Here is a 19,433-nt window from a genome sequence, read left to right on the forward strand (position 1 = left end):
CCTTTTTCCCATGTAGTTTATTGTTATTGAGAGCCTCCCTTCTTGTCGCTGCTAAGATTGTTTCTTCCCTAAACGTGTTTTTCTGTGTGAAGCGATGAATGCTTTTGACTTTCTGCCCTGACTCCCTTATCCCCATCAGTATCTCCGTCATTCCTGCAGTTCTCCTTGCTTGCTCTTGGGCCATCGTGAACACCCCGCCGCTGCTAGGGAGATGCTGGAGGCCGTCAGTCCTCTCTTCAGAAGTGGTTCTTAAGCCCACGGCTGCCAGCAGTTCCAGCCCAAGTCTATCAGGATCCTCAAAGGTTAGATTGGGAAAGGCCGGGACCATCAGCACCACTGTCGGCTCAGAGAGGTCACGCCAGCCGGGGTCTCACTGGTCTCAGCAGGAGAGCGGCCGTGGAACCCACCTCGGTCTAGCCTCTGCCTGCGTGTCGCTCGGATTCACGAGGTTCTGAGACTCCATCAGCATCTTCTCAGCTCCTCCCCATCCCCAGGGCTCTGGCCCACGCCTCCATCTGCCCCTGTAACTCTTAGTAAACCATCGCTTCCTTCTTGGCTGCACTCCACTGTTACACTCAGGCATCCCACGGAGGAGCCGTCACCTTGACTTCTCTGCAGGTGGACCCCTGGGCCTCTCCGCTTCTCACGGTCATGGCTGGGTCCACCTCTTCTCCGTGGGCTGCTCGCTTTCCCTTCTGGCTGTTGGGAACTCATCTCTGAGATCCCCTCATGTCCACACGCTCCCCGAGACTGGATCACAGTTCTAGTCTGTGCTGACCCCCCAGTCCCAAACGGTGACCCCCTCCCATCTGTCTGCTCTGAGTGTTTGGTGCAAAGCGTGGTGCCCTAGAGGGACCCAGAGCCCACACTGTCCACGTTGCCAGAGGGTGCCGCGCACACACGCGTCCTGCTGAGGCCTGGCTGTAACCCGCCCTGTGTCTCCTCAAGGGGAGGGTGGCATCGGGCCTGCTGAGACCAGTGAAGATTTCTGTCTGTGTCCAGAGAGGGACAGTTGGGCGTGGTGGTGGGAACTCAGATTCTAAAGCCAAGGATTGTGTCCCCGAACCAGTGTGTGACAGCGGGCAGTGCTTAGCTGTTTTGCGATCTGCGTCCTCATCGCAAGATGGAGCCAACAACAGTGCCCACCTCCCAGGGTGGCTGAGGGTGAACTGACGCAGGAAGTGCCCACGGTGCCCGACAGGTCCCAGGAAGCGTGAGCCGTTGTCGCCTTCGTCGTCACCATTACCGTCTCCCGCCACCATCTGTCTTCCACTCGAAGCACAGAAATCACGAGGTCACCTCTCCCAGCGGAGGGTGGACCGGGCGGTCTGCCCCCGAGCGGGACAGAGATCCTCCGCCGGCTTCTTGTGACCTCTCGTCCAGGGCCAGTGCAGACAGGGCCTCCATCCAGCACCTGGCTCGGCGCCGTCTCTTGAGGACGGTGCCCTGAAATGAAACGGCTGGGCGTGGCTGTGTCAGAGCCCCCAGCCCACCCTGGGACTGAGGTGTTCAGGACTCAGCATGTCGGCCTCTAGTTTGGCTGTGATTTATCACAGGAGAGGAAACAGCAAACTCAGCGCAGGGCGAAGTCCGCAGACGGCCAGGCCTGACTTCAGCGTCCACTCCTAGGGAGTCCCACGGAGGGGGGCTTCATTCCCCAGCTACAGGCTGTGATGACATGTGGGAGACGGTGCCACCAGGAGCTCATCGGAGACCCAGCACCTGGGGATTTGACCAGGGCTGATCACACCACCCCCTCTGCCCGGCTCCGACCAGACCCCAGGCTCTCATAAGGAAGCAGGTGCTTGGCGTGAACCACCCTGCCCACGCAGTGTAGGTCCCCGGGCCCATGCTGGTCAGCCGGGGCACCAAGGGACGCATCCTGAAGTCCCAGGCCCCGGACATAACGTCACGTCCACTCAGCATCTCGGTCCACCTCCCTGAGCTGGACAGGATTCCCCGTGTGCCCATCCGGGGGCCCTGCAGCTGAGATGCTGGTACAGCTGCTGTTTTTATCCTGCATCTGAGACTTGCATTTCCTGTTACTTCCTTCTGTAGTCACACCCTGCCTGGAAGCGCCCAGGGGACACGACTGGCCGGCCTGTGTGTGTCCTCTCTGACCAAGGACAGGCCCCCTCTGTGCCTGACTCCTGGACCTTGCCATTTCCTACTCAGAGGTCCAGCTGCTTCAGCTTCCGCCAGGCGTTCATGCCTGAGGGTCTGAGCTCAGACTCCGGACTGTGCTGCCCGCGCTCGACCCCAGCCATCTGAGCATGCTCGGGCCGCTCCTCACTTTCCCCTTCTGTAAAGTGGGGATAGGAGGACCCACCTCCTAGGATGCTCGAGGACTTCAAGGAGACACTGTTTATCGTTGTTTCTAAAGTGCAGTCCTCCCTGCTCCCACCCCCACCACACACACATATTTTAGCATTTGTGAAATCCGGATGCGTCTTACGATCGATGCTATGTCAGAGGTTAACTGGCAGCTCTCTCTGCCTTGGTGGTCCATTCATTAACGATGCATCTTAAAAAACCGATGGCCTGGTAGATTAGATAAAATACTATAAAAAGCACGCAGCGCTCAACACCATGCTGGCAGCAGGCAAGTGTTCAGGAAGCTTAGCTGTTACTGCCGCGACCAGTGAGGCCGCCCCTCCAGGAAGACCAGCTGGCATTTGTCTAGCGCTTTCTATGTTTAGGTGCCTCATTGTTCGACCCCACGAGACAAAGATTTGCCTCCTCGTTTTACAGATGAGGAAAGCGGGGCTCGGGACGTCCAGGCAGCTCACCCGCACCCAGCAAGGAAGGGGCAGACTCAGGAGTCTGCAGGCCACACACCCCCAGCCATGCTCGGCCAGCTGCCCGTGCTGTGTGGTCACTGAGCTGTGAGTGGTTTTTATTCTGTTTTATGATTCATGAAACATCAGAAGATGATGAGTATTTAGTGATGTGTGAAAACTGTAAGAAATTGGAGTTTCCGTGTCCAGCGGTGGAGTTCTTTAGAGCCGGCCCTGCCCCTGCAATTCTGTGGCTTCTGCACTGCAGTGCCAGCATCAGTCGGTCCCGACAGAAAGCCTGTGGCCTGAAGCACCAACACCTTCACCGTTTGGCTTTTGATGGGAGAAGCTGCCGACGCGTGGCCTGGGTCTTGGCCCGCCCGCCTGTGTCCGCTGGAGGAGAATCTTGTTCATTTTTGTCTCCCAGACTTGGCAGCCACTCAGCCAGCGGTGGCTACTTCAAATTTCTGAAATCGCTCCTGAGTCTTAACAGTAGATCTCGAGTTGTGCTGGTAACCCAGGTGCCAGACAAACGTCAAAATAAAAACGCTCATCGAGGAGAGGACCCTAGTTGCGGAACCTCTCCAAGGCGCTTTCCCCAATCCGTTCATATTTGTGTTACAGCATCTCTTAAAGAGTAAATACAATGTAAACTGGTTCTCTTAGAATAAGAACACATTCCCAGGAGCTGTGGAATTCGTTTAAAAAAAAAAAAAAAAAAGCGTGAGATCAGAGCTGTTTTAAGGAAGCCGAACACTTGACCTGTGCTGTCTGCCCTTGAAAGGCCTGCCGTGCGGCTGGAGGACCCAGGGCAGGGCAGGGGCTCGGTAGGCAGGAGACCCTTAGGCCTTGGGGGCGGAGACGCGGGTCCCTGATGCCCTGCTTTGAAGGCCCTGCTGGTTTCAAGAGGTCAGTCAAGTTATTGACACATGAGCAGGATCGATGTTCCCTCCCCATTAAATGTGTACAAGGCAGGCAGACAGAGGCATCAGCAAGGTCACGGGGAACTTGCTCAACCTAGAGTTTGAGCAGGCACTCCGGCAGGTGGGCCCACGGCCCAGTGAGCCGGGAGCTCCACTGCCTCGGACCCCGTGGCTGCAGGGGCCGCAGGTCTGGACCAGCACGACTGACCGGTGCCCTGGGCAGCCTGCCCACCCCGATGAGGCTTTCTCCCAAGTCAGGGTCCCGGGGAGAGTCCACTCTTCATGCTTGTGCAGAGAGAGCGTCGAGGAGTCAGAGTCAAGAGCGGGCCCCCTGTCCTCGGGGGTCCACACCCACCACCTCTGCCTGAGGCTCCAAGCTCCTCGAGGACCCACTCGGGCTCCTTCCACCTGTGTTTAAGCATTTAAATCGTCCTGCTAAATAATCTCCATGTAAGTCACTTCCCCAAAAGCTTAACTTTAAAGACTTCTTGCATCCCTGGATATGGTTGCTGCTGCTGAGTCGCTTCAGTCGTGTCCTACTCTGCGACCCCATAGACGGCAGCCCACCAGGCTCCCCCTTCCCCGGGATTCCCAGGCAAGAACACTGGAGTGGGTTGCCATTTCCTTCTCCAATGCGTGAAACTGAAAAGTGAAAGTAAAGTCGCTCAGTCGTGTCTGACCCTCAGTGACGCCATGGAGTGCAGCCTTCCTGGCTCCTCCGTCCATGGGATTTTCCAGGCAAGAGTACTAGAGTGGGGTGCCATTGCCTTCTCCCTGGATATGGTTAACCATCTTTAATTTTGTAAAAAAAAAAAAAAAAAATCAGTGGGAAAGTTTAGGGGAAAGAATTCCCAACGAAGGCATCCTTAAAAGTGGAAGCATGGATCCCATACAGTGATGCTCAGTGGTGCACACGGGTCCACACCGAGACGTCATCCTCATCAGCTGGAGCTGTTTTCTTATACTTTATCTCTTCCTCCTAAAACAAAACTATGATGTTAACAAAGGATAATTAGTGGTTATCATGGAGTGAGTTCTTCTTTTTCCCCTTGAATTTGGAGGTGTACCTATATGTAATGGAAATTTTCACAAGAAAAAAGTTGCATTTAAAATATATTAAAAAACCATTTATAATATCAAGGCAATGTTGTTTCCACACACAGACATTTTAAATAGGAAGCCTTTCACCAGTCTTTGGGTTAAAATGCTTTGTGTAGACTGGGTCAGGGCCCCTAAAAATTGTGGCCTTGAATTGAGAGCCTAAACGTATGTTCATACCATTACTTCTGTTTTTAACTGAAGTACAGTTGAACTTACCTTGTGCTAGTTTCTCCTATAGAACAGAGTGATTCGGTTACACACATATACATTTTTTCTCATATTCTTTTCTGTTGTGGTTTATCACGGGCTTTTGACTAGAGCTCCCCGTAATGTGCAGTAGGGCCTTGAGCTTACCCGTCCTTATATATTATTATATGTAACCCTGCTAACCCCAAACTCCCTCTCCATCCCTCCCCCACACCTCTGCCCCGAGCCACCACACGTCTGCTCTCTGTCTGTGAGTCTCCTTCTGTTTCATAGAAGGCTCCTTTGTTTACGCCATTATTTCTCATAAGCAATTTATGCGTGAACTTTCAGGCAGCACTCATAAAGGAGACCTGTCACTTTGAACCCAGGGCTGCAGGGGAATTACCAGGAGGTGATGGTGATCTTCAAAGCCCTCAGACTACAGTCCTTTTGGTCGTTTTGTTGTGGTGGTTCTTTTATTTTTAATTAGGGCCCCTGCAGGGTGAGAAGCAGAGATTCACGTGGTTTTTTCAGTCCCTTCTGCCCAGAATGTCCCCATCTGTCTTCAGAAGAAGCGCTTGAAGGAGACTGGAGGAATTGTCAGCGAGGCTAAATTATTCATGGGAATATTAAAAAGGAAAAGGTATTTTCTTACCAAAAAGCTGTGTAAACCTCACACTTTGTGACAGTCGGAATTGGGTTAGAAATAGAGCATCCCTGGGAAGACCACAGAATCTCAATCAGCCCGTCTCTCCGAGCAGTTCTGACGTTTCAGCGGCTTGTCCCGGGGGTGGTGTCGGGGGGCCGGGGGGTGGGGGGCGGCCAGGACTGCTGTGCTGCACACGCGCTTTCCAGTAGTTTAAATAAAAAGAGGAGCCAGTGTGCCCGCTAAGCCAGCTGCCTGCGGCGCCCACCTCGGGGCGGACAGGAGGGCCCTGCGTCCACTTGGGGCTTCCGACGGCTCTTTCTCCTTCCTGACCCTGACCCCGACCCCGCTTCTGTGGCCATCACCTTGCCCCCCGCCCCATTCTATCACAGTCCTTTTGCATATCGTATCCCGTCGAAGGATGTGTTTTAATTTCCCTGAAACCTTACAGATGCAATTGCCCATCCTTGACTTCTTTCCACTTCTGATCGCTCTGACCCACTTTATGTTGAAATATGGCCGATTTGACAGAAATGAAAGCACCTTTTAAACTGGTGCTTCCGAGTCATCTGAATCTTTTTTTGGGTCAGAGACCCCTTCGAGAATTTGACGAAAACTATGGGTTCTTCTGCTGAAAAATGCTTATTTTACACCCAGGCAGTCGTATGTAACACTGAAGGAAATTTGCAGCTCCCCCCAGACACGCCTGTGCGTCCCAGCTGACGACCCCCCAGCTCTGGGTGGGCGTGGGGGGCGGGGGTCCCGGAGGAGCCTGACTTGTGGTGTCAGCGCTGGGACTCTGTGGAAGGCGTTCCAGGAGGCGCCGGGCAGGAAGCGTGTTCACAAGGCGTGCGTCTAGCAAGCAGTGCATCAGAGAGAACCAAGGATTCGGGTTCGGGCCCAAACGCCCTGTTCCCAGAAAACATTCATGCTTTTTGTCCAAACGGGAGGAGGGTAAGTGGTTCCGACTCCCTCCCCCAGGAGGCCTCCTGGTGGCTCTGATGGTAGAGCAGTGACTTACTTGTTTGTTGAGGCAGGAACCCTACTGGAGAGTTTACGCATACTAACCCGGCCCCCGCACGCCGACAGTGTGAGTTAAACGCTCACCACCACTTAGCTGATGTCCCCAGAAGAAATCAGGATACGGACACTAGCCTTACAGACCCGACAGCTAGCCCTTTAATGCTTTAAAGTTTTCAAGGAGAAGAAAATGAACACATGGCCCAACCCTGTCTCAGGATTAGGGCAGAAAAGGGTATTTCAAGCGGGATTATTCTGGTAAACCCCTGGTGGGTCGTTTCCACAGTTGTTGGTCCCACCTGTGTCTTTCTCTCTTTATTCCTCGTGGGAAGCGCTGGGAAGGGGGCATCCCCTCAGCGTGCCACCTGCTTCTCCTGGTCCTGCACCCTCCGTGGATGAACAGGTGCCCAGTGGGCGTCCAGCAGAGGCCCCCTGGGCGGATGGAGAAGCCGGTGCTTCAGAGGCCCTGGCCGTCTCAGAGCGCTGGCCGAGATGGGTTTGTCGTGTCTTGTCGGCCGTTTTCCTGAACCCACTAAGGATTGGGCGCACAGCGTCTCCCACCTCCACGGCTGCAGCGGCACCCGCCCTTCAGTCTCTCCTTCCTCTCATCCCCCCTCGAGGGGCTTGGCTGCCCCCCGGGGGCTCTGTGCATCCGTGCGCCCCTCCAACTCCTCATCACTCCACAGTGACCCCTCTCAGCCCAAGCCCATCACGTCACTCCCCTGCCTCAGGTCCCTTCAGCAACCTCGGACTCAGCCCACGTGTCCCTGACGGTGGGCTGGCTGCACACATCTCCTGCCGCTCCCTGCCCAGCGCCCCTGATGGGCCCAGGAGCAGCGTAGGCACCTCCTCCTCCCAGAGGCAGCAGGTTGCGGGGCTTCATGGCCTGGAGTAACTCCCTCCCTTGCCATCCCTTTCCGTATGAGCGGCACAGGCTGACCTTGAAATGCGCCGGTGGGACCACCTCCTGACCCCCTCCCTAAGCTGTGCCGAGTCTCCATGCCCTTCAGTGTGACCTCGGCCCAGGTGTGAGCAGGGCCGGGACGGGTGTGACCTCGGCCCAGGCGTGAGCAGGGCCGGGATGGGTGTGACCTCGCCCCGCAGGGCTTTGCCAGCTCAGGTCCCGAGCACTGTCACACTCTTGTAAAGAAGGGGACGAATGAGCACCATCCCCAGCCCGGGAGCCTGGAGTCTGGTCCTCCAGTGAGCACGTCGTCAGCTACGCGACGTATGGACGGAATTAGCCCGTCCTGCCTTCCTTCCACTCTGGGGTCAAGTGCAGGGAAGGAGGTTGGTTCTGAGTCAGGTCACGGGCATTCATTTCCAACGAGCCCCTCTTGCAGTTTGTGTGGGGCTGGACAGAGAGCCTTCTGTATGCGCACGGGTGTCCCCTCCCAGCGGGGCTCAGGGAGGGGCCCCGGGGGAGCCGGGTTGGTGGGGGTGGGGGGTTGGGGGGCGGGCGTCTCGCCTATCTCGGTGCGCGTGGGGACGCCAGACAGCCCAGGGCAGGGAGAGCTGTGCCGCCCGGCCACCGGTGAGAGCAGGCCTGTGGCCAGGAGTCTGAGCCTGTCCTCGGGCTGTGCCTGCAGGTGGCCGCCGCCTTGTGGGGCCAGCCGTCCCCTGGCTCTGCCCCAGGCCCCTGTGTCCTCTGGGAGGTGTAAAGCGGGGATCCCTGCGGCACCAGGTCAGGGAGCCGAGCGGCGATGGCCCTGTCTCAGCCAGGAGACCTGGACGGCCAGCTGCACGCAGGGCAGAGCCTGCAGCCGAGATCCTGCCCCTTCCTGTGCCCTCCCACCCCCCGTCCTTCTGCGGAGTGTGCACACGTGGGACTCGGGATGCTCCCGAGGCCTGGACGAAGGGTCCCCCAGCCCTGTGCTGCTCAGCTGTTCCCCTGAGCTCCCTCTGAGCTGCCCGCTGTGTCTGCCCACACCTGGCCCGAGGCTCCCCGCCTCCTCCCCCAGGAAGCCTGTGGGGGACACGCCTCCTGGGGCTGTCTGCCCCTCTGTCTGGCGTCGTCACAAAGGCCTCAGCTCGCTCCTCGGGAACTGGGGCAGCGTCTGAGCGCAGGAGGCGGTGGACGCAGGAATGAGTGGAAACGTGGGGATGGGTGTGTGTATGGAGGTGCCGGGGTGACCTCAGGAGGTGAGAAGGCCCTGAAGTGACCTCTCCCTGCTGCGAGCAGGTGCCTGACATCTGACCGTCAGGATGGAAGTGTCTATTTTAAGCCACATAGGATCCTTGCCCTGAGGATGGAACACAACACCCTCCGGAGTCAGTTCCATGTCATGGTGACTGAGTTTATCTGGTCCTGCAATGGGAAAGGGGACCTAAGGACCCTGGTGTGTGGGGCAGGTGGGTACAGGCAGGGCAGGGCTCCAGAGGCAATTATGCCTGCTTTCTGTTGATTTTCTGTTGTAGTAAAAGACACATGATGTAAAATTTACCATTTTAACCATTTTTAAGTGTATGATTCAGCAGCATTACGAATGTTTGCATTGTCGTACTGTCCATTTCCAAAACTTTTTCACCTTGCAAAATTGAAAGTCTATCCCGCTAAGCACAGCATCCTGCCCCCTTGTCTCCGGCCTCTGGCAACTACCCGTGTGCTCTCTGTCTCTGTGAATTTGATGGCTCCAGGGGCCTCGTAGGGGTGGAATCACACACACCTGCCTATCGGCTGTCTGTAGATCTTCCTTGGTTTCCGTTTTGTTTTAAACTCGCGCTCAGGATCCTTGTTCGAGTGGAAGTCTCTGTGTGGGGGCTGAGAAGGCCATTTGGTGATGAGGGCCAGCCCCCGCCCACCGGCCCAACACCATCTGTGTCTGCCGGGTGCTGGCGGGGCCTCCGGGAGGTGGGCCTTCCCACCTGTCTCCGAGTCAGCTGGGCCTCCGTTGGCGCCTTCCTGCCGGCCCTTCCCGGAGCCCCTGCTTCGCTCCGCTGAGATGATTGTGGCTCTGGATGCCGTCCGTCTGGTCTGCCGTCTCTGCGGCACTGAAAGAATAAGACTTTCCCTCTCGGTCACCCCGTCTTCCTGTCATATTAAATCACTGAGATCCACAGGGGTGGGGGCCGGGGGAGGGCAGATCTGCCGTGGAGGCAGGCAGGCAGGCAGGCAGGCAGGCAGTAGAGGCCTGGTTCCGAGGCGCTGGGGCACAGAGAGCAGAGGCTGCCCAGGACGTGGCCCGAGCACCTGTGAACCTGCAGAGTCCCCACCCCTGCCTGCCTCCCCGCTGCAGCCCCTCCTCGCGGACCTGTGGCCCCTTCTGGTGCTGTCTGTGGTGATGAAGCAGACCCTCCCGGGGGCTCTCGACCGCTCTTCCTGGGCGTGAGCTGAGCCCTGCCTTCAGCCCCGCCTCCCTGTCCCCCGCAGGGTGGTTTCAGACACCTTTCCCTCTGCAGAGTCCTCCCCAGGGTCGCCTCCCTCCTCCCCCTCCCAGGGCTCTGACCTCAGAGCCCCATGCCTCCTCCATCAGACTGTGGGCCCCTGAGGCCGGCAGGCCGCTCACTCATCCTGGCACCTGCCCCAGCAGAGCACCTCTGCACAGCCCCTGTTGAATGAGCAGACGGGACCCGTTTATGGTGCACGACCAGCCTTCTCTTTCCCGTGATTCGCCGTTACTCAGAGCTTCCTCTGGGTCAAAAGCTGGACGCGGGACTTAGAATAGGAACGCAGCCCCTCACCTCAAGGAGCTTTTAATCTGGCCACCAGAAGGGTTGAGTCTGGATTTTTATTTGTGATACATGTCTCTTTGGTATTCCCTGGTGGCTCAGACAGTAAAGAATCCGCCTGCAATGCAGGAGACCCAGGTTCCATCCCTGGGTCAGGAAGATTCCCCTGGAGAAGGGAGTGGCACCCCACTCCAGTATTCTTGCCTGAAGCATCCCATGGACTGAGGAGCCTGGCGGGCTACAGGCCATGGGGTCACAAAGACTCAGACACAACTAAGCGACTAACAGCTCCACTTTCTTGATACTTGGAAAGAGGTAAACAGCACGACGCATGGGGTTCGGTTTTTGAGGCAGTTAAGCTCTGGCTGATGCAGGGCGCGGGGAGCTGGGACACACGCACCCTGTGTGGGCGTCGCCGCCTCCTGCTGCTTGGTTAGGGGGTTGGTCCCCACGCTGTCACCGGGCCGCCTGCCCGACCGAAGAAGGTCGTCTGGGTGATCATTAGCACAGGCTTTCCGGAAGCCGCGGCACATTCTCCAGCCGGTCGTTTGCACTGGGAGTTAGTCTGTGCTTTCGACCTTTGCTTTTAAGGTAAGGGAGGGTTTGTTTGGCAAAAACAACGATAAATACTCCCCTGGGCTTTGTGTGCCGCTGGACTTCTGAGACCCGGGCAGTGTGGTGTGGGCCCCGCACGAGGTGTTGGCATCTCGTGCAGACCTGCCTCGTGTCTGGTTTTCGTGCTGCTGTGACTATCTCCTCCAGGCTGGCCTGCTTAAAGAGGCGCCTCCGGGATGCCCGCAGTGGGTGATCTAGAAGCCTGGGTCTCCGGTGTATCCCCATGTCGATGAACCGGCCTTTGAAGGTGTCGTTTCTCGTCTTAGAGATGGGCATGACACCTGATATCCTTATTTATAGGGTTTACTGAGGCCTTACGAGGTCATGAGTCTAAAAACGCTCCGAAGGGCCCGGGTGTAACCGTGCGTCCTCCTCTGTTGACATCACGGGCCCGATTCCAACAGCCGGCAGTCCAGGCCACCGGTCCTCATTGCCCAGCAGAGGACGGAGTCATCGGCCACAACCCAGCTCCACACTGGGGGAGAGACACCCTGCGTGGATGGGGTCCTGGCCAGCAGGTTTGGTCCTAAAATAAACACTCTTCCCCTTGGCTAAGATCTGCCCAGTGAAATGGAGATGCTGGCCGAGGGCAGAGCGAGGCAGCTCAGTTTAGGGTCAGCTGTATTTTCAGCAGCAGATGAGGAAGTAAGAGGCTGCCAAGGTCACTCCTTGGAGGTGTCCCTTCCTGAGACGGCCACTGCCGTCTCCAAGACAGGGGCATGGCCCATGACCCCGCCACAGGTCAGCTGGATTTCGTGCCCTGCTTTAGGGCCCAGCGCCGTCAGCTGTTGGCTTGCTCACCATTTCCTTCCAAACGTGCCAGGCGCCTCTGGTCCAACTCCTGAGAACGGGCAGGCACAGGGGAGCCGCTCAGAGGAGCATGTGGGCTTTGATTTCTTTCATCCACGGTCACTAGGAAGCATTCCTGACATCACTCGGCTACGCACCCCCTCCCCAGACTCAGAGACAAAGAATCATTGTGCACAGTACTATATACAGGATGGACGGACGACAAGGTCCTACTGTAGAGCACGGGGAACTGTATTCAAGGCCCTGTGATAAACCGGAAGGGAAAAGAATATGAGAAGGTATGTATGTGTGCATAGCCGAGTCATTCCGTACAGCAGAACTTAATACAACGTTGAGAACCAACCGCACGTCGATAGAATTGTTTTAGAAAGGATCGCCTAGGCCTCCTGCCCCTCGGCTTTTCCTCCCCGCTTGTCTGGACCTCCCATTGCTCTGTCAACCCATGAATTTCCTTTCATCTTAGCCCATCTGTCCTTGTCCCTAAGCCTTCTCTAGGACACCACATGGTACTGTGCTGTGTGCCAAGTTGCTTCAGTCGCGTCCGACTCTTTGTGACCCCATGGACTGTAGCCCATCAGGCTCCTCCCTCCACGGGATTCTCCAGGCAAGAACGCTGGAGTGGGCTGCCACGCCCTCCTCCAGGGGATCTTCCTGACCCAGGGATCAAATCTTAGCAACTAAACAACCGCAAATGTATTTGCTCTCCTGAACTTCCTCTTTTTCTTTTTGAAAGCTCAGCACTGTGTTTGGGAGGCGCCTCCACATAGACAAGGGTGGAAGGGACGAACAAGAGCTGAGTCAGCTTTGAGGGTTACGTTTGCTCAGGAATGAACTTGGGCCTTGACTTGAGAAATAGCAAACGGGTGCAGTGGAGGAGGCAGAAAATCACATGCTTCTGTTTCCTCCGTGCTGAAACTGAATTTTGGAAGGCAGGGGACGGTGGACAGGGCAGCTGGGGCCTGAGCCTGCAGCCTGGGAGTGTGGTGATGGGGATGTGGGGTGCGAGGGCCCAGATCACACCCCGTTTTTCACGTCAGAGATGTAACCTCGCTGGGGCTCTTCCTGCCCTTGGCCGTGGCCCTGGCCCCCTTTCTTTCCGTGGTACAAACAGTGAGAAGGAAAGATGGTCATGTTGCCGAGAACAGGGCACGAGGAATCAGTGAGCGGGAAACTGGGCTTCCTCTTATTTTTTTTTAAGTTCAAAGGCTTCTTACCAGACACAGTAAGTTCATCTCTTTTCTCTGATACTCTGATTTTCAGCCTGAAGATGGGAAAAGTGATGGTAGCAGGGCCTCTGATCATCCTCTTTTGTTTCCACGGTGTGAAGGTGCAGAGATGCTGGTCGGGTTTGGAGGGAGGCCCCTTTCGCTTTGACTGGCCAGCGGCAGCCGCACAAGGAGGGTGGAGGATGGGCACCGCAGACAACGGCGCGGATGCTGGCGCAGCCTAGAGGGGCCGCTGCTCTCCTGTCTTGTTGTCGGCTCAGGTTTGCCGACTCAGAAGCTCTCCCATTTCCCATTTGAAAGGGGCGAGGCAGCATGGAGGCATCCAGACATCAGACGCTCTTAGGGGCGGAACTAGAGCTGTAACCTCTGACCCTCAGATCACTGCTCTCCCACGGGCCCCTCTTCCCTGGGAACTGACGCAGCTCCCTGCCTCGGGAGGACACGTGCTAATGAAGGTGATGTGCTGTGACGCTCAGCGGCCACGGCCGCTTGGCCCAGGGCGGCTCCTTCCCTGCGGACGTTCACTGATGGCTGGATGGACTGGTGGGAGCTCAGCGGCCGTGCGAGGACTAAAACCTGGGCGGCCGTTCCCCCAACTCGTCTCCCACCGACACCCGTAAGGGGTCGTCTCCCAAGGCCTTCCCGGGGGGCTCAGTTGGTAAGGCGCCTGCCTGCAATGCGGGAGGCCTGGGTTCGATCCCTGGAGGAGGAAATGGCACCCCACTCCAGTACTCTTGCCTGGAAAATCCCATGGATGGAGGAGCCTGCTGGGCTACAGTCCGTGGGGTCACAAAAAGTCGGACATGGCCGAGCGACTTCACCTTACCTTACCTTACCAAGATCGAGACGGGTTTCCCTTCTTCCACTGCCGGGTGGCCTATCCCTCACTTACGAGGGACGGCCCTGCTCCGAGGGTGAGAGGACCGCGGTTCAGGGTCTTGGGGTGACAGGGGAGTCTGGCCACACGGGAGACTCACGTGATGAGGCACAGGCCAGGTGTGGTGGGGTGCAGGACTGAGGGACTCCCGGACTCTCTGGAATCTTCTCCCCTCCCCTGACCCGCCCTCACATGAACACAGGAGAACGCGGGGCTCAGGGCCTCCCTTACTAGTTTCTGGGCAAACGTGCGTCTCCTGCTGAACCTCCCACGGAGGGTCCTGAGGGCAGGGTCCGGTCCTTCCCGCCAGCTGAGCGCTCTGTGTGTCTCTGGCCTGGACTCTCACACGGCTCACCTTGGCCGCGCCAACTCGAAGGGGAAACGCCTGAGATCGTGGAAACCCCCACGAGCCACCCCGGGTGCGCAGGAGGATTGCCTCGTGGGAAGGTGGTTTCACCACCGGTCACCCTGGAGAACGCAGGGAGAGCTTAGCCCGGCCAGGAACGGGGTCCCCCAGCGGCTCCCTCAAAAAAGCAAGAGACGGTGAGAGTCGGAGAAAATCCAGGGCCGGGACTCGGAGCCCCTGCCCGTGTCACGGTCAGGGTTGGCTGGTGTCCTGGGGAAAGTCCCCGGGGAGGAGGGGGAAGGACAGAGACCCACCCGTGTCAGACGTCGGTGAGGGGGACAGCGTACAGCCTCCCCCTGCCCTGTCCCACCCGGGAAGGAGGCACGTGACCGCTCTGGTGATTGACGACAAAAGTCCCGTCACCCTCATCTTCTGTGTTCAGTTGACCCTTTTTCCTGATGTTTAACTCTACGATCTTTTAAAGAGTCGTAAGCTCCTAATCTGGCTGAGAGGTAAAGAATCCACCAGCCAGTGCAGGAGACACGGGTTCTATCCCTGGGTTGGGAAGATCCCCTGGAGAAGGAAATGTCAGCCCCCTCCAGTGTTCTTGCCTGGAGAACCCCATGGACAGAGGAAACTGGCGGGCCACAGTCCACGCGGGTGATCACGCAAGAACAGCAAAGCACAGTAATCGTCCTCAGGACACAGAAAATCGCGTGGCCTAGACTCAGAAGTTTTCTCCTGATGTGAGAATATGACGGAAGGACCCAGGGGATTCTGTTTTCCGGGACTCGGAGGAGTGTAATAGAGGTTTCTTATTAAAGGTGGAAAAAGGAGCCTGAGATGGAGGCAAAGGTCAGCGCCTCGGAAACCAGCCCCTCAGAGGGCTGCTCTTTCCCTGCTGTTGTGGACCATTGTTGTGGCCAGGCCCCGTGCTCCCTCCCCGTGTGTGTGCCTGGTGTGCGTGTGTGACTTCCACGCTGCCCGTCCCAAAGCCCCCTTCTCCGTGGTCCCCGAGGCCTGGCCAGCCCACAGGCCCACAGCCCTGCGCAGTGCTGGGAGGCTGTGCCTGTGCCGGGAGGCTGTGCCTGTGCCGTGACTCGAGTTCAGAGTCGCCTGCTGCCAGCCGGGTACTGGGCACCGGAGCCTCGTGCTGTGTCCTCCCTGCCCTTCTGCTGGCCCTGCCATCTGTGGGGCATGGATGGGCCTTGGCCTCTTGGCTCTGGACCCTGCCCTGCCAGCATGGGTGGGGAGTGTGTATGTGTGTGTGTGTGAGTGTGTGTGTGTGTGAGATGTGACCGGCAAGGTCCCTTCCTCTGGCCCACTTTACAAGGAAGCACTGAGTCCCCTTGGCCACCGTTTTGGTTCCAAATGACAGAACGGTGGCCTCCCTGGGTACGGGTACCATGGGCACTGTGGGGCGGGGTGGGCTAGGGGGCCAAGAGAGGCTGCGAGCCGTCTAAGTGGCCCTGGCCTGGCCCAAGGCCGAGGCCAGGAGGGGCGAGGGGGTGGTGCTGGAGCTGCTGGGGGTTGGGGCGGGAGGGGAGCAACAGAGGGCCCCTTATGGGCCTGCCTTTGACGGTGTGCACAGGCTGAGTGTGCCCGTGGACACACCCTCAGACAGAGCCCGGGGCGCAGCTCGCCACCCCCAGCACCCCGCCACAACTCAGCCACGGTCGGGTTCCTCCCCCTCCCACTGTTCCTTCCTCCTCCTTGGTCCACCCCAGAGGCCGACCCCAGGCGTCTCCGCGTCCCCAGATGACACTGTACCAAGGCCCACAGGCGGCAGGGCCTGTGGGAGCCTTCTCTCCTCTCCTGGGCGGGCCTCCCAGAAGCCGCACCGCCCCAGCCCACGCTCTCCCTTCCCTGCACGCCTGGCCTGTGCATGCCTGGCCTCTGCACATCTCTGCACGCCCAGCCTCTGCACACCTGACCTCTGCACACCTGACCTCTGCACATCTCTGCATGCCCGGCCTCTGCATGCCTGACCTCTGTACACCCGGCCTCTGCATATCTCTGCACGCCCGGCCTCTGCATGCCCGGCCTCTGCACACCCAGCCTCTGCACGCCTGGCCTCAGCCACAGCAGGCCTTTGTTTGCAGCCATTCCGATGGCTTGAATGTTAAGAGAAATTTGGTCTAATCAGCCTGGTGTTCCCTCATGTGAAGAAAATGCAGGCTCGTAATTATAAGTTCCGAAAGGGATGGTTTTTAACACCATCCTTTTCTTCCACCACAAATTAAATGCCCCAATGAGAGAAAAGCGTTAAAAATTAAACTGCCCTTGGATGACAAGCTCACTGCCCTTGGAATCCACAGTGAGGACCCTCCTTACCCCACACCCGAGAAACTCCAAGGAATCTGTTCTCATAATAAAAATCACCTTGCTCTTCAAGTGACCTTACTGGTCATTCTGTTACAAACGAAAGTGAAATGGAAACACCCTAACTCTGGGACTTCCCTGGCGGTCCACAGGTTAGGGTTCCACGCGCCCACTGCAGGGGGCGGGTTTGATCCCTGGCCGGGGAACTAAGATCCTGCGTGCTGCACAGACCATAAACGTACATATCTCCTAACTCTGGCCCCCCACCTGCCTGACTGACCAGGTGGTCCAGTCTGCGCCTGTGAGAGCTCCGCGGCCCTCAGCACAGCTTTTCTGCGAAGGGCCGGACGATCTGTCTTTCCGGTCTGCAGGCCCTCGGTCTGTGCCCTGATGTGAGAATAACTCAGCCAGGCTGGGAGTGAGCGAGCGTGGCCCTGCCCCAGGAGGACGCTTTTGGCTGGCTCAGATTCAGATTTCACAGACATTCCACACAAGAAGCTTGATTCTCCCTGTGACTGCTGGGAGCCCTTTGAAAATGTAAGAACCATGTGCAGTTCACGGACCGAATACAAGCAGGCGGCAGGCTGTAGAGAAACAGGCCGTGGGCTGGACGGGCCAGGGTCCCAGTTCTCAGAGGCCCCTGTACACATGCTTCTAAAGCGATCTGAACCCTCCCCTAAAGCAGCTACCCTGAACCCTACCCTTGAAACTGCAGTTTGTAGTACTTTAGGGGGTTACCAGGTCCATTTGGGGGACTCCTTCTAGGTATTTTAAAAGGGAAAAAATAGAATTCAGTGCAAACACATAATATGGCTTGAGTACCATGTCATCAGGGCTTCCTAGGTGGTTTGGTGGTAAAGAATTCACCCCCCAAGGCAGGAGGCATGGGTTTGATCCCTGGTTCAGAAAGATCCCCTGGAGAAGTGGCAACCCACTCCAGTATTCGTGCCTGGAGAATTCCATGGAGAGAGGAGCCTGGCAGGCTACAGTCCATGAGATCACAGAGTCGGACACGACTTAGCAACTAACTAAACGACAACTGTGTCGTGAGCCTTTGTGTGTGTGCTGGGTCACGGCGCCGTCAAGTTCTTGGACAGAATTTTATATCAGCATGGCCCTCCCCACCCCCACCCCCAGCCTTTTGTGTACCCCAGGAGATGCAAAGACTCTGAATTGGTGGAGCGCTGAGGTCAGGAAGCAAGGGGGACCAGAGCGTGTGGTTCCCCTCTTTCCTGTACCCCAGGAATCAGGATGCTTAGCATACATACATCTGTCTCCTGGGTCGTAGCCTGAGAGACAGAAGTAACGAGCAAATATTCATCCTTATAATACTAGGTGGGCTGGGGCACTGCCCGCTAAACGTGAACGTCCTGCTTTCTCGCTGTGCTCATTTCCGCGTAGCTCTGAGGCTCCGTCTTCGTTTCTCCGCTGTCTCCCCACACTGAGTGATGTTTAAAGCGCTGGTCGGGTATTCACTGTCCTTCACCAACAGAAACGCAATCCTGCGTGGGAAGAGGGATGATACAGTTTAATCTGATAAAAACAAGTCATGCCAAGTGTGGCTGTTTGCCAGGCCATGAGGAACTGGAGGCGGAGGAAGGAGTATTTGGCGCTGTAATGATTCAGGGCCCACGGGGATGCCCTGGGGGTGATCCACAACCTGGAGAAGGTTCCAGAGACCCCAGGGCCCCTGGGGCTCCCATGGGCCTTCAGCTGTGTGTGCTGGTGGTCGAGTCAGTGGCGCCGAAGTGTCTCCAGGAGGTGTTGGTGGTGACTGGCGCAGGGTGGACGAAGGGAGAGACAGCCCCTTAGGTTCCTGCCTTGGACTGGACCGCTGGGGTGGGGCAGGGAAGGGGAGGTAGGGCTGGAAAGAGGTCAGGTTCCTGTGGAGCAGCCCTGCACCTCCTGGCGGTGGAGGGCCAGGGTCTCTGGACTCGAAGGCCTTGGGGCACCCCCAGCCCCATGAGTGGGGTGCTCCTGCTCGGAGCTGCCAGGAGAAAGGCCTGCCGCCAGGCTCCCCTATTCTCCTGCTCAGAGAGTGCCCGACTTGTTTACCCAGAGGGAGAAACGTTTACTTTGCTGACGAGATAATGGAAGATTAGCTTCTATTTCCAGGGTGGTGCTGGCAGCGGAAATGAGGTGGGGAGGCAAGGGGGCTCAGTCACTTCCTCCCCAAAGCGGAGTCTGCATTTCACAGGCATCCCTGGTCCAGGCCTGACCCCCGGGGATGGCTTGGGGAGGTCGGTGGGCGCTCCCCTTGGGCCGTGTACAGATGAGAGGTCTCAGCCAGATTGCGCAGTCCTCTGGGGCTCTGAGTGAGTGGCCGTGGCCGTGGGGAGCACCCAGCTCAGTGTCCAGAATGGGGTGGACACCCTGCGATGGCCGGGTTACTCAGGGCAGGACGGCAGGATGTGGCATCCCGTCCCCAGGACCCACGTCCACGCGTGCGCGCAGAGATGCACAGAGCCAGGCCCGCGAGTCTGGTCTGGAGCCCAGGGCACTCACCACGTGGTTGCCGGGCACCATCGTGGGCCTCCCTTGAACTTTCAGTAAGGCTTTCATTGGGCTTGTTGACGGGGCCCCCTGGGGCTCTCACTGAACCTCTTATAGTTTCTTATTTTCACTAAAGAAAGGAAGTGGGGGAGTATGATAAACGTAAAGACTCGACCGAGCTGAGTGTGGGCACACACGTATCTTCTATTACTTCTTACACTTTTTCACCGTAGACTTGAAATATCTCACAATTTAAAGACCATCTCTTAAGTTGTCTCCCCCTCCTTCCTACTTCTACATTCTTGAGAATGTTGAAATATCCTTATTTCGACACTGATGTCAGATTTTAGACCAGCGCTGTCCAATAGAACATGTGAAATATGGCTAGCCCAACTCGACAACTGACTTTTTTATTTTATTTA

General features: G+C 57.2%; 1 protein-coding gene across 5 annotated transcripts in view; it reads left to right on the top strand.

Moving 5' to 3' along the window:
• SLC22A23 (solute carrier family 22 member 23) overlaps positions 1-19,433 on the top strand; it is a 128,172-nt gene that overhangs the window by 64,864 nt on the left and 43,875 nt on the right. The window lies entirely within an intron of this gene.

Source organism: Ovis aries, chromosome 20, assembly GCF_016772045.2.
Source record: "Ovis aries strain OAR_USU_Benz2616 breed Rambouillet chromosome 20, ARS-UI_Ramb_v3.0, whole genome shotgun sequence".
Lineage (NCBI taxonomy): Eukaryota > Metazoa > Chordata > Mammalia > Artiodactyla > Bovidae > Ovis > Ovis aries.